This window comes from Populus nigra, chromosome 7 (assembly GCF_951802175.1).
Source record: "Populus nigra chromosome 7, ddPopNigr1.1, whole genome shotgun sequence".
Lineage (NCBI taxonomy): Eukaryota > Viridiplantae > Streptophyta > Magnoliopsida > Malpighiales > Salicaceae > Populus > Populus nigra.
This window is the reverse complement of record NC_084858.1, coordinates 3,364,092-3,377,216: the sequence shown is the minus strand read 5'-3', so window position 1 is coordinate 3,377,216 and position 13,125 is coordinate 3,364,092. Positions and strand designations below refer to the sequence as shown.

The following is a 13,125-nucleotide window of genomic DNA, read 5'->3' as shown; positions in this document are numbered from 1 at the left end:
TCTTCCAGTTTTGACAATATGTGATTCCACACGTCGGTAATGGCGATGCCACATGTTTCTGGGCACTGCCAAGATTACTAAGCTGTTGAAAGGTTTCCGACAACCCTCAACCAACCACAACAACATTGGAATATTGACATGAAGTTGTGTGGATTGCCAAAAGAATTGAGCTAGCTATCAAGAGAGGAAAGATTGAAGGATCTACCATGGATTCCATAACAGTGATGAGAGTCGAATCAGAAGATGACTCTCAATTGAGAAACCTCAGTCATCTTGCCTAGTCAGGTCTTGCCATAACATCAACTGCTCAAATGTCTTTGCCAAGATTGACATCCTTTTGCCGCTCAAGTTGGCCTACCAGCACCTATCAGGTTCCAGACTTTTTGCCTGACTCCGACAAATCCCATGCAACCATCATTTTCTAGGTGGTATAATCCAGACAAGAGATGGGATGTCATGGTGGGGTCCTCAGCCATTTCAGTTGAACAAATGCAAGAGTTTCAAGAATCGAGCTCAGTTTGTGAAAGATGATGTCATCGATCATTTTGTCACCAGAACATCCTCAGAATAACAAGTGATCAAAATTGACTCGGCGAAACACAGATATTGCCAGAGTAGGTGATCCAAGAAGGCGTTGAACTGTCAATCATTTTTGTTATGGATTTTGCCATCTTGCATTTTGTTTTGGGGTCACATCTCATCCTTGAACGAAACATGTCTTTCCTTTGTCTTCCTGTGGTTTTGAAATCAAGAGATGCTTCTTTCAAAGGGTATTTTTACAAAATATTTTGATCAAGCTCCAACATGCAAAGTTTAATCATGAACATTAAAAGTGTTTTGATTGTAGAAATGACTTGATGCTTGAAAATGACATGAGGTGACCAAACAATTTTGAACTCATACCTCCTGAAACTAAACCACACATCATATAGCTAGTTTTAGCAGTATGCATAATGACATGTAGTGGATTCAATAGTTATGGACTCGTGAATCATGATTCTTACAAGTCCGAATCATTACACTGGACGAGGTCAAAATTTATCGGTTCTAACCGACCTTGCTTGAAATGAGAAAAGGCCATCTTTGTTATCCTTTCACATTTCTTGAAATATTATCCCTTGTGGTCCCCATTTGAGCATGATAAAATATTTTCTTTCAAAAAACCCTGATTAGGATCACACCCCGCACTAGGGGCAAATAAGAAAAGACAAAAGTGAAAGAGAAGGCTTAGAACAAAAGTCCAACGTTTGAGAGAGAGTTAAAAGAAAGAAGACCTGGACTGGGGGCGTGTTAGAAAACTATGAGAAATGCTATGTGAAAGCCATGACCTTTGGCATCCATGATAAAGCCCCTGAAGTTATTAGATGATTGAGATTGGTTATTCATCAAAGAAAAAGTTGGATTTGCATATAACCTATGTTAAGAGAATTCTGATATTTAAGGTTAATAAGGTTATATGTCATTTCCTCTACAAAGACAACAATAGAAAAAGAGTGAATGAATAGTTTGATGTTGATCCTAGGTCTTTGAAACCCTCAAACACCTTTTGAGCCTGAATTTTCCTTTCTTTCATAAGCCATGAACCATAGCCTGCATTATGTGCTTTAAAAAGCCCTTTTTAATCAAGTAAGCAATCTAAACTGATAAATGACGATCTCAAAACTTGAAGAGTTTTCCATAAGAGTCATAGCTTCATGGATTAAGCTACTGGTTATTATGCATGCTGATAAAATTGGTGTTAAAAAAAAAACAATCTTTCTTGATGAATCCTCAAGTTTTGACTTGAGCCTTTTGTTTCTTGAAATTCACAGAAGGTCACCTCATCGCAGACCATCAAAAGATATACCCAAGATCAAAGATTAAAATTGATACAAAGAACCATGAAAAAAGTCATTTTAATCTTACAACGGATCATTTCTGTTTTCAAAATACAATATAGTCAAAAGATTACATTGAATAGTGTGTGTTGGGTCTTTGACCAAAGAAGCTTGATTTCCAAAAATACTTTCAAAAACAGACATCTCTCTAATTTCATTTCAACAACTGGACTTTGAATAGACATGATCTTTCAAATATGAGAGTTGACTCCAGAACAAGACTGTCAAACAGGAAGAACATTGATCAAATTTGCAAAATCCCTGATAGAAATGACATCAACATTTATCGAGACTCCTTGAAAAATTGACCATCTGGGGGCAATACAGTGGATCCTGAGAAGGAAAACAAGCAGTATTCAGATCAGCTGGGGGCAAAGAAAGAATCGAACGATGAGTTGGTGAAGTCCATCAAAGTCATTCCTGGCGATCACAAAAGCCATTTGGTTATAGACAGGAGAACGAGCATTCAAATCATTGTTGAGGGCAATATTGTTCAAAAACAGTCTGTGATATAGTGAATTTCAGCAGCAATTGATGAGCAACACTGCATTTGAAGGATATTTTCATATCTTTATCTTGGTTTATCATCTCCAACATGGCTATGACTTTTGAATGATGTTATCGCATAGTTGCATTTGAATGAATGTTGGAAAGAGGCACCCACCAAGACTGACTGTGGGACCATCTGCTTTGAAGCTCGAAGGCGCACTTTATCGCATGAATATAGGTGATAAAATGAACATCATTGATGATGCCACTGCATTTCTTTTCACAATCTGATTAGAAGAGCTAAGGCGAATCTATTGAGAATAACACTGAGCATACAACAATGAGCCTTTGTACTGCAAGCTATGAGATGCATGTCTGGATGATTGGATAGTTTCAATGAAGACTGATGATAACATATACTTGAAGAGTATTGTTTCAACTGGGGGCAAGTTCATGACTGATTAACAATCTTGATGGGTGTTAGCATGATGCACACAACCAATCGAAAGATAATTTTCAGAAGAATCCAGGAGAGAAAATCCTTCATAATGAATCAAGCAACACCGCACTTGGGGGCAGAGTCAAGCTTGATAAACAACAAGAGCAGTAACCGTCGAAGACAGCCCAGGATGGGCACTGCACTTACAACTGAGTGGATGGCCAGCACATGAATGAGCCAATGCATCGAAATAACAAATAAAGCTTTGGAATGCAAACAAAGGCACCCTGTGATGATGGAACATCGAAGAGGGGGGACCTATATTTCGAATCAGGTAAGGATGCATGCATCTCAGCTAACGTTAAAACATTGTACATATTTTTTATTTTGTTGCAGGAAAAATCCTCAATGTAGTTTAGCAAGATTGGGGACCAAAAAAAAATAGAGAAAAAAAAAGGGAGAATCATTGAGTTGATAATAACAGAGAATCATGGTTGTGACCTTGGAACGGGAAGAAGATGAGATAAGCCTTACTATTAGGAAAATCTCAAAGAAATGAAAAGATCAACCTTGCAATCAGGAAGCATCGAGTTTTCAAACCCTGCGATCAAGAATTATCAAGAAGCACCAAGTTTTCTGGCCCTTCTTTTATCATCCCTTCAGGACTTCGCCAGGTAAGTCCCATTTTTCACACTTGTCACATCACATCTTTCATTTGGGAAGGTCACCCATAACAATGAGACCATTTCATATTTTTTCTATCCTCCACCTGGGTAGGTCACCCATAATAATGAGACCACTTCACATTTTTCTCATCTTCCACCTGGGTAGGTCACCCATAACAATGAGACCACTTCATATTTTTTCTATCCTCCATCTGGGTAGGTCACCCATTACAATGAGACCACTTCATATTTTTTCTATCTTCCATCTGGGTAGGTCACCCATTATAATGAGACCGCACATCACATTTTTTCCATCTGGGTAGGTCACCCATAACAATGAGACCACTTCATATTTTTTCTATCTTCCATCTGGGTAGGTTACCCATTATAATGAGACCGCACCTCACATTCTTTCCATTTGGGTAGGTCACCCATCATAATGAGACCGTTTTCCACATTCTTTCCACCTGGGTAGGTCACCCATTACAATGAGACCATTTTGTTACACATATTCTTTATTTTGGTTTAATGAGGTCGCCAAATGGGATCTCATGTAGCTTTGGTTAAAGGAAATTGTCAGATGGGATTTCAGGTTAATCAAGCTACCACACATTTTTTTTCCACTTTAATGAGGTCGCCAGATGTGATCTCATGTAGCTTTGGTTAAAGGGAATCGCCAGATGGGATTTCAGGTTGACCGAGCTACACACATTTTTTTAGTTCCACTTTAATGAGGTCGCCAGATGGGATCTCATGTAGCTTTGGTTAAAGGGAATCGCCAGATGGGATTTCAGGTTGACCGAGCTACCACACATTTGTTAGTTCCACTTTAATGAGGTCGCCAGATGGGATCTCATGTAGCTTTGGTTAAAGGGAATCGCCAGATGGGATTTCAGGTTGACCGAGCTACACACATTTTTTAGTTCCACTTTAATGAGGTCGCCAGATGGGATCTCATGTAGCTTTGGTTAAAGGGAATCGCCAGATGGGATTTCAGGTTGACCGAGCTACCACACATTTGTTAGTTCCACTTTAATGAGGTCGCCAGATGGGATCTCATGTAGCTTTGGTTAAAGGGAATCGCCAGATGGGATTTCAGGTTGACCGAGCTACACACATTTTTTAGTTCCACTTTAATGAGGTCGCCAGATGGGATCTCATGTAGCTTTGGTTAAAGGGAATCGCCAGATGGGATTTCAGGTTGACCGAGCTACACGTTTTTTAGTTCCACTTCAATGAGGTCGCCAGATGGGATCTCATGTAGCTTTGGTTAAAGGGAATCGCCAGATGGGATTTCAGGTTGACCGAGCTACACATATTTTTTTAGTTTTGGTTTAATGAGGTCGCCAGATGGGATCTCATGTTGGTTTTGGTTAAAGGGGATCGCCGGACGGGATCTCAGGTTAGCCCAACCACACACAGGATATTGGTTCTGGTTAAAGGGGATCGCCGGACGGGATCTCAGGTTAGCCCAACCACACAGGATATTGGTTCTGGTTAAAGGGGATCGCCGGACGGAATCTCAGGTTAGCCCAACCACACACAGGATATTGGTTCTGGTTAAAGGGTATCGCCGGATGGGATCTCAGGTTAGCCCAACCACACACAAGATTTTGGTTCTGGTTAAAGGGGATCGCCGGACGGGATCTCAGGTTAGCCCAACCACACACAAGATTTTGGTTCTGGTTAAAGGGGATCGCCAGATGGGATCTCAGGTTAGCCCAACCACGCAGATTTTTGGTTCAAGGGGATCGCCAGATGGGATCTCAAGTTAACAGAAAAGGAAAAGAAAAAAAAAGAGAGAGAGAAAAGAGAGAAAGAAAAAAAGAAGGAAAACAGAGAGAAATAGAAAAAGAAAAAAAAGAAGTAAGGTCATTAGATGAGTGAATATTCAGCAAGTTAGGAAGACAAAAAGATTCTTTACAAAGCTTACTATGCAAAACATTGAGGAATTTTGTTTCGTAAGCATTGTAAAGAGGGGGCATCTGTTGCTACCCAATTTTTGACCCATGTTTTGATAAATTTTCAGAAAAATTCAAAAATAGCGAAAAACATTGAAAATCCAAAAAAAAATACGTTTTTAATACATTTGCATCGTTTTTATCATTTTTAGCATTGTCTCAAAAGAATGTAAATTTTCAAAGATATTTGGAACCCGTTCAAATTTTAACGCATCATTTTTAAAAATCATTGATTTTCCACATTGAGTCGATGTTGATATTTGCTCGCTTTCAAAAATACAAAAAAAATAAGAAAAATCAAAATTTACAAAAAAAAGAGGAAAAGAGAAGGAAAGGAAAAGTTGAGGGACTAATTTGAAGACCTAGCAAAACTTTTCCTATAAATACCATGCTACACTGCATTTTCAAAGGAGGGGGGCAATTTTGACAACATCAGAAAAAAAATACCAAAAAAACCTAACCCTAAACCCATTTTTTTCAAGAGCAGTCGCCAGCCCCCCTACCCCCTAACGTTGATTTTCCTTCTCCCTCTCGTTCGTTGGTCCTCCTCCCAGCCAAGAACAAACCAAACAGCCCCTTTGGTTTTTTGATCTTCTCCTCACAGCTCCTTCCCCTTCAGCCGCTCACCCTCCTTCCCCACAAACCAGAAACCAGCCGCTCAAGCCTCCTCTCCCCCCGGCTGGAATCTTTCTCCCCCACACAGACCCCTCTAACCGGAGCAGCCACTCCGCCACAAACCTCTCTCCTTCATCTTCCCTGTTCACAGCCTCTCATCTCCAAACCACAGCCGTTACCCTCTGCACACAGACCTTCCAAAGGAGCCAACCAGGCCTTTTCTCCTTCAACCTACCTCAGCAGTGGCAGTTTCTGCCCACACAAGACAGCCCCTCTTCTCCCTCCCTACCATTTCGGGTCTCCAGCGTCTCCCCTGCATAAGCAACAACAACCCACACCGCCACTTCATCGTCCCCGATCCCCTCATTTCACAAACCGAAAGAAACCCCCCTGGCAGCACCGAAGGCTTCCCCTCTGGGGCATCTTCCTCCTCCTTCGGTCTCCATCAACGCCGGCCTCCACCAAGCCACACAGCGGAACAGCCTCATCTCCACCGACCAGAGAACGGGCAGGGCCGTTCTCCATCGCCTCAGACCCACGGTCTCCTTCTTCGGCCGAACAGCGCCGTCCACACCGTCAGCCAGCAGCGCCGTCCACACCCGGCCATAGATTTACCGTCACACGGCAGCACAGCCCGATCTGCCACCTGAAGCAGAGGAGAAGAAGACGAAACCCATGACAAACTGACCCGCAGTGAAGCAGATCCGAAGAAGGAGAAGGCAGAGAAACGGGGCAGATCTAAAAAGAAAAAAACCGAAGCAGATTTCAAAAACAAAGGAAATAAAATCTAAAATCGACTGTTTGTGCGTTTTTTGTTGTTGTTACAGATGATGTAGCTCCTCACCGTTTGCAGGGAGGGGAAAGGGAGAAGAAACAGAGCCAGGCTAACCCATTTTCCAGCGATTCTCGCGGCGGCGCGTGAGCCCACGCGCCGCCACTGTTCCTGGCGTCCATGGCTTCACAGACACGTTCCCAGCACATTCTAGGATTTTGTTTAGAGTTTGTTTTTTTGTAATTTCCAAAGTGTAATGTAATTTTTGTTTAGAGGTTTTTGAATTTGTATTATTTGTAGTATGAATGTAACAAAAAAGAAAAAAGAATAGAAGAAAAAGAAAAAATATAGTGAAAGTGTATGCGAGTGTTTGTATGTTTTTTTTATGGATCTTTTTATTATTATGATAAAATTACAAAGATTAAAGAAGAATTTAATATTTTGATTGGATCACGGTCTAGAATTATTAACTTACATGTAAGTTGTATTTTTAATATCTGATTAAAAGATAATTATTAAAACTTCTTTAACACTCAAAGCCACGAAGCAGCTTACCTCAGGTAGGGTGTGTTAGGGGTGCTAATACCTTCCCTAACCACAACCAGTCCCTTACCCGCGAATCTCTGACAAGACCAGTACATCCGGTTTCCTAGTAGCCTTGAATAAATTACTAGGTGGCGACTCCAACGAACCAATCAAATCAAACGACAATGAAAAATCGCCAGCCGACGCCGCGCGGATTTAATGACGTGCGACATGTAATTTGATAGATTATTTATAAATTGAAAAATGGGAGGGGTGATATTAAAAAAAAACTATAGAGGGTTAACCCAATAGAATCAAACCAAAAATTAAAAAATAAAGAAATGAATACGGGAAATGTTATTTATGTACCATGAATGATGTGGTGTTTGAGGTTCAACATGATTATGATATGATTGAGAGATGAGTATAAGGTGTGTACAAGATAATTGTCGATAACTTGGGATCTCCCGGTATAGGAAAAACTCTACCAAAATTTCAGCAAGTCCTAGATAAGTTCAGCAAAAAAAAAAAAACACTCATTTCTTAAGTTTAGGCTCAAGGTTCCTTTAAGAATGTATTAAATTACGAGGTGTTACAAGGATCGTCTGGTGGACCTGATAGAAATCGGGTGTATGGATTCTCTACTATGATCGAGAACTTGTGAATAACATGTAGTGTTTAAACCGTTAAGAGCTCGCAATCGATATCAAGCACTCAGTCTCTAGAGTTCGTGACCTTGTTAGATCAAAGAGTGCAAGAACGTAAGACCCATAAATAAAAAATGCAAACGACTCTCTACGGACTATAAAGAACTCCACTAAATGGTTATGGATAATATATCACAGATGGGAAGTACATGTACGCCCTTTTATTAGCCCTATGGTCTCAGGAACGACCAGCCTCCTCCCTCTCCTCCTCCTTCACCGCCTTTGTTCTAGTTTCATTGTATTTGAACATATAAATTTGTAATAAATATTGAGCTTTTATATTAAGATAATTTATTTTTTCATACTTGAACTTTAGACAAATTCAATTTTTTTAAAAATTATTTTCCTTTTTATGTTCAATAGATTTTTAAAAAAAGTATATTTTTTAATTATTACGAACAGGGTTACCGACGTAATATGTCTGTCAGTATATTCCAAAGAGTTGAAAAAAATTACTGCAAATGCCACTTTAGTTGTTATATCACCAACGAAACTATTATATCGGTACTTTACAGAGAGTTGGAAAATTACTCCAAATTGCATTGGCAATCATTGATAGAATAATTTCGTCGGTATATTCTAGCGGGTAATTTTTTGGCGTGCAGTGTATGTCTGTAAAACCATCGGGTTTTTTTTTTATTGATGGACTTTCCAACATACCAGAAATTACCAACAAGGTTTTTTCTAATGATTGTCTTTTATCCGTGAAACCATTAGTAAAATACACACCAAGAAAATAATAGAGTAAATACCGATATAATATTCTATCGATAAAACTGTTTGCATCGACTCCTCTTCCATAAGACGTTTTCCGATATCCGTCTTGATTTTCATATTTGATCTAGCTAATAAATCAGTTTCCTCCGTGATTCGTCCTTGTTCGTGGCACATAGTATTCATCACAACCAAAATAAAGAGGAGTTGGGAAACAACGTTTGGTACAAAGCTACGAAGCTAGCTAATTAATTAGTTTAGGGTTTATTGCATCGACTTTGTTAAAGTGAATTTTTGTCATTGTGGTGTGGTTTGACCGTGTTTTTAAAAATTTAAGTTTTTTTTATTGTTTTAATATGTTGATTTTAAAATTTTAAAAAATATTATTTTAATATATTAAAAAAATACTAGAAAATTGTAAACTATTGTTGTCAAAGTGGAACAATATGACAAAAGCTAAATAGTGTGGGAAAATCACTGTAAATGAAGAGATATTTCATTGTGGATTTAATAGCAGTTTCATTTTTAATTTCTCATCTTTTCGCGAACAGATAAAAGTTTCTTTGGCTTTTTTTCACAAGGGCAATCAAGTTTTTTCAATTTTCAAGTACAACCAAATAATGATTTTAGCCTAAAAAGACAAAAAAAAAGCTTTGCCTTTGAGGATATTTTGGTATTTTTATATGGATATTTTGTGTAATTAAGAGGACCATGGTGGTCGTCTTAGTATTTTCATGTTGTATTTTGAATTTTTTAATCAAAACGTTGCTGGAGCGTGTTCCACATGCCCTAGCGAGTGGGCGACACCCGCACTATTAAGGAGGCACGTAAGACACTTTTTGATTTCCAAACTGTCGATCCATCATATCACTAGATGCGCAGTCGTGCCCTCTTTCATATGGAGCGGCGCATGTAGACATATCATGGTTGGATTGCCGCTGATGATCGATTATTTGAATTTTTCTTTCTTTTTGCTCTCTTAACAACTAAAATGCACTATTGTCCTCTTTTTGTTTGTTGTTTGCTTGGGTCTGACATGAGTTGTCAGACCTAAGAACCTTGGGTCTGGCAACCATGTGTGATGCCAGACCCAAGCGCGGGTTTCACATAGTTACCAGACCCAGGTGCGGATTAAAAAAATTAAGTAGGATTTTTTTTTAAGAAACTTCAAGGATAGTTTAAATGTTTTTTTTATAAAAATAAAAAAAAATTATAAAAAAATTAATTAGAATTTCTGTTTAGGAAACTTCAAGGATAATTTATTTTTTATATATAAAAAAATAGAAAAACATTTATAAAAAAATTATTTAGGATACTTAATGTGTAGTTTAAATGTTTTTTTTATAAAAAACTAAAAAAATTATAGAAAAAATTAATTAAGATTTCTGTTTAGGATACTTCAAGGATAGTTTAAATGTTTTTTTATAAAAAATAAAAATAATAATTAGAATTTCTGTTTAGAAAACTTCAAGGATAATTTAATTTTTTATATAAAAAATAGAAAACAATTATAAAAAAATTATTTAAGATACTTCAAGGGTAGTCTAAATGTTTTTTTATAAAATAATAAAAAATAAATTATAAAAAACATTAATTAGAATTTCTGTTTAGGATATTTAAATGGTAGTTTAAATGTTTTTTTAAAATAAAAAACAAAATTATAAAAAAATAATTAAAATTTTTTTTTAGAATGATTTAAGAGTAGTTTAAATATTTAGGATATTTCAAGGTGTTTGGGCCTTCGATGACCGACAGGCCCAAGATACTTGATCTGATTTATTCTCGAGCTGTAATAGCTAGCTTGGTCATTTTTCTTGAGCAATTTGGTAGATGGCCTCATTTGAGATTAAAGTGAACCATATTCATATAAAATCTAACACTTACGATGAACGTGTTCCTCGTTTATCTAAATGATGCTCACTCCCTTGCAAAAGTAGGAAGCAGGACAAAAGGGGGACCAAGTTTCAATAAGGCGTGATTATTAGCTTATATTACTTGAGAACAATCACTTGCAAACCTACAAATAAAACCCTTTATGTTCTTGATCAAATCACCAATAGTTACGCACTATAGGAGACAGCATGATATCACCACTGCCTCGGGTATAGCGTCGCCACAATCTTTCTTCGACACTATGATTGGAGAGGGGCAGGGGTTGATGATTCACTCTGCTGTAGATGAAATTAATCTCGTCTCCAGCATGCCATTCCTCTTTTCTTTCTCGGGCATTCATAGGCTTTTCTTTTACTCGGGCCTGTAGTTTGTTGTCTATCCTGAATTCCAGAAACCAGAATGAACGCGGTTGCAGGGTTTCCATCCCCTCCAATAATTGGCTTATGTCTCTTTTTATGCATTCGGAATTGGAATCCATTCTTTGGCTTGCAATGCACCTCTGGAAAGAAATGAACCATACTTGATGTCACAATGATGACAGAATATCAACGTCCTCGGTTGCTGGAAAGGAGCAATGGTTATTACAGACTAGTAGACTATCACAGCGTTGCCGATCGATAATGCCTCTGGGTAACGCCACTGTTAAGAAAAGGCAAAATCCTTTTCAGTAAAAGTCAGCTAGCCAAGTCAAGAATATCAATTCACCTACCAGGGAAAAATAGTGTGCGATTGAACTAATGTTAATCGTGTTTATCAACTGTTCATGCTTTCAGATATCAATAGCCTACCAATGATCTCATGCACAGTTGTGCTCCCTGAGGCAGCCAGATGTGCAATTTACAGAAAACAATCTTTCTCATAGAATTTTAAAACGAGTTACCCTCTCACCAAATAATACAAACCTTCCAAAGTAAAACCAGCATGGGAAGCAGATGGAGTTGTATAAAATGCTATATATGTGCGCTTATCATGCTATATATATTAAAAAAAAATAAATGTTTTACACATTATTTATATGATACAAATGTATATATTTTGGGTTAGGTTTTGATTTAAATTTGATAATATTTATATGCAATCCATTACATATCGAGTTCAATATTCATTATATTTGAATTAAATTCTCATGATTCCTAGCTTCTACAAAAAGTTACCTTCTTTATGTTAATGTTCTGTATATGTCAAAGAACACTTGTTAATTCAGGTTTTAGCAGAACATGGTTAATATCTAAGCCTTTCAGAGCACTTCTAGATTCTGTGTCCCAAACCACAAATACTAAGATTCTTTGAAGAACTCTTTGGTTAAATAGGTAGCCAATTAGCTTTCGGAACTTGATCAGTTAATTATAATTCTAATCATGTACACCCACAATTTTTACCTATATGGAAAAAAAGAGAAGGTAAATCCGCGAATATGTTAAGCTTTCAGGATCTTGGGGACAATAATTTGACTCAATCACTGGTAGCTTAAGCTACTACTTATTCAAACAAGCTATTAGTAAACCCATGATAACGATCTTTGTTGGTCACCTGAGCATAGGTATCACAACCACTAGCTGTGAATACATTTCGGGTGTCTTGAGAACATGAAGGGGCCTGATCCAAGTAATTCGATATGCTGAGTGAATTTGCCTGTTCCACTCCCTGTTTCGTTATAGCAGTCGAATGCTGCATCAATGCCTACAGTGACTGTGCCCTCCAGCACAGATATATTGTGAACAGCGCCATTTCCAATCAACAGTTCATCAGCGCCTGAACTGCATTTTAGGAAGAAGTCGTCGTTCATGGCACAGCTTCGTTCCAAAATCCCAAAGGGGTAAGGAACACTAACATTCCCACACTTAACTTGGCAGCCAGGTTTTACATCTGGCCTTGCTGTTGATGCTGCAACTGGACACAATAATAGCGACATCATCAGCAAAAACACCCACATTACTCTGCACCTCCCAACTTAATAAGTAGCAATTGACCCCTAGAAGATTTGTATAAAGAAGCTCCAAACTAACTCTCTCCCGGCCCCCACTAACTTCTGCAACTTCTTTTCTTGTAGAGGACTTACATATATATAAGCTAATTAACACAGACCACTAATTACGGATCCTTATTGGTACTACTCTCAAGCATTTTGAACTATCACAGTTACGGATCCTCATTGATACACAACTGGATAAGGTGAATAAGGTGATTGTTTTGCAACTCAAAAATCAAACATATCAGGTTAAGATAGAGGAGATGGACCAGTTACCCAATTGCAGGCTCTATTTCATACACCATGGATGACTTTCAGACATCCCTAGAGCAAGGGGATGAGGATGATGAGGAAGACTCGGTTGATGTGGGTGATGGCGTAGACACAGATGAGGACAGAGCAGGTGTGGCTCCATCAGTCACCAGGACTCTTGGGGGCGGCAGCAGCAGGTGGGAAAATTCAGATCTGGCACAGGATGGAGACAAGCTATCAACTTCTG

At 38.2% G+C, this 13,125-nt stretch overlaps 1 protein-coding gene across 1 annotated transcript in view; it reads right to left on the bottom strand.

Moving 5' to 3' along the window:
* The window catches only part of LOC133698627 (wall-associated receptor kinase 2-like), a 58,946-nt gene extending 46,268 nt beyond the window's left edge, over positions 1–12,678 (bottom strand). The window contains exon 1 of the mRNA XM_062121619.1: positions 12,601–12,678. The gene's annotated coding sequence lies outside the window, so the exon portion shown is untranslated. The remainder of the gene's footprint in view (positions 1–12,600) is intronic.
* Between the last annotated feature and the right edge of the window lie 447 nt (positions 12,679–13,125).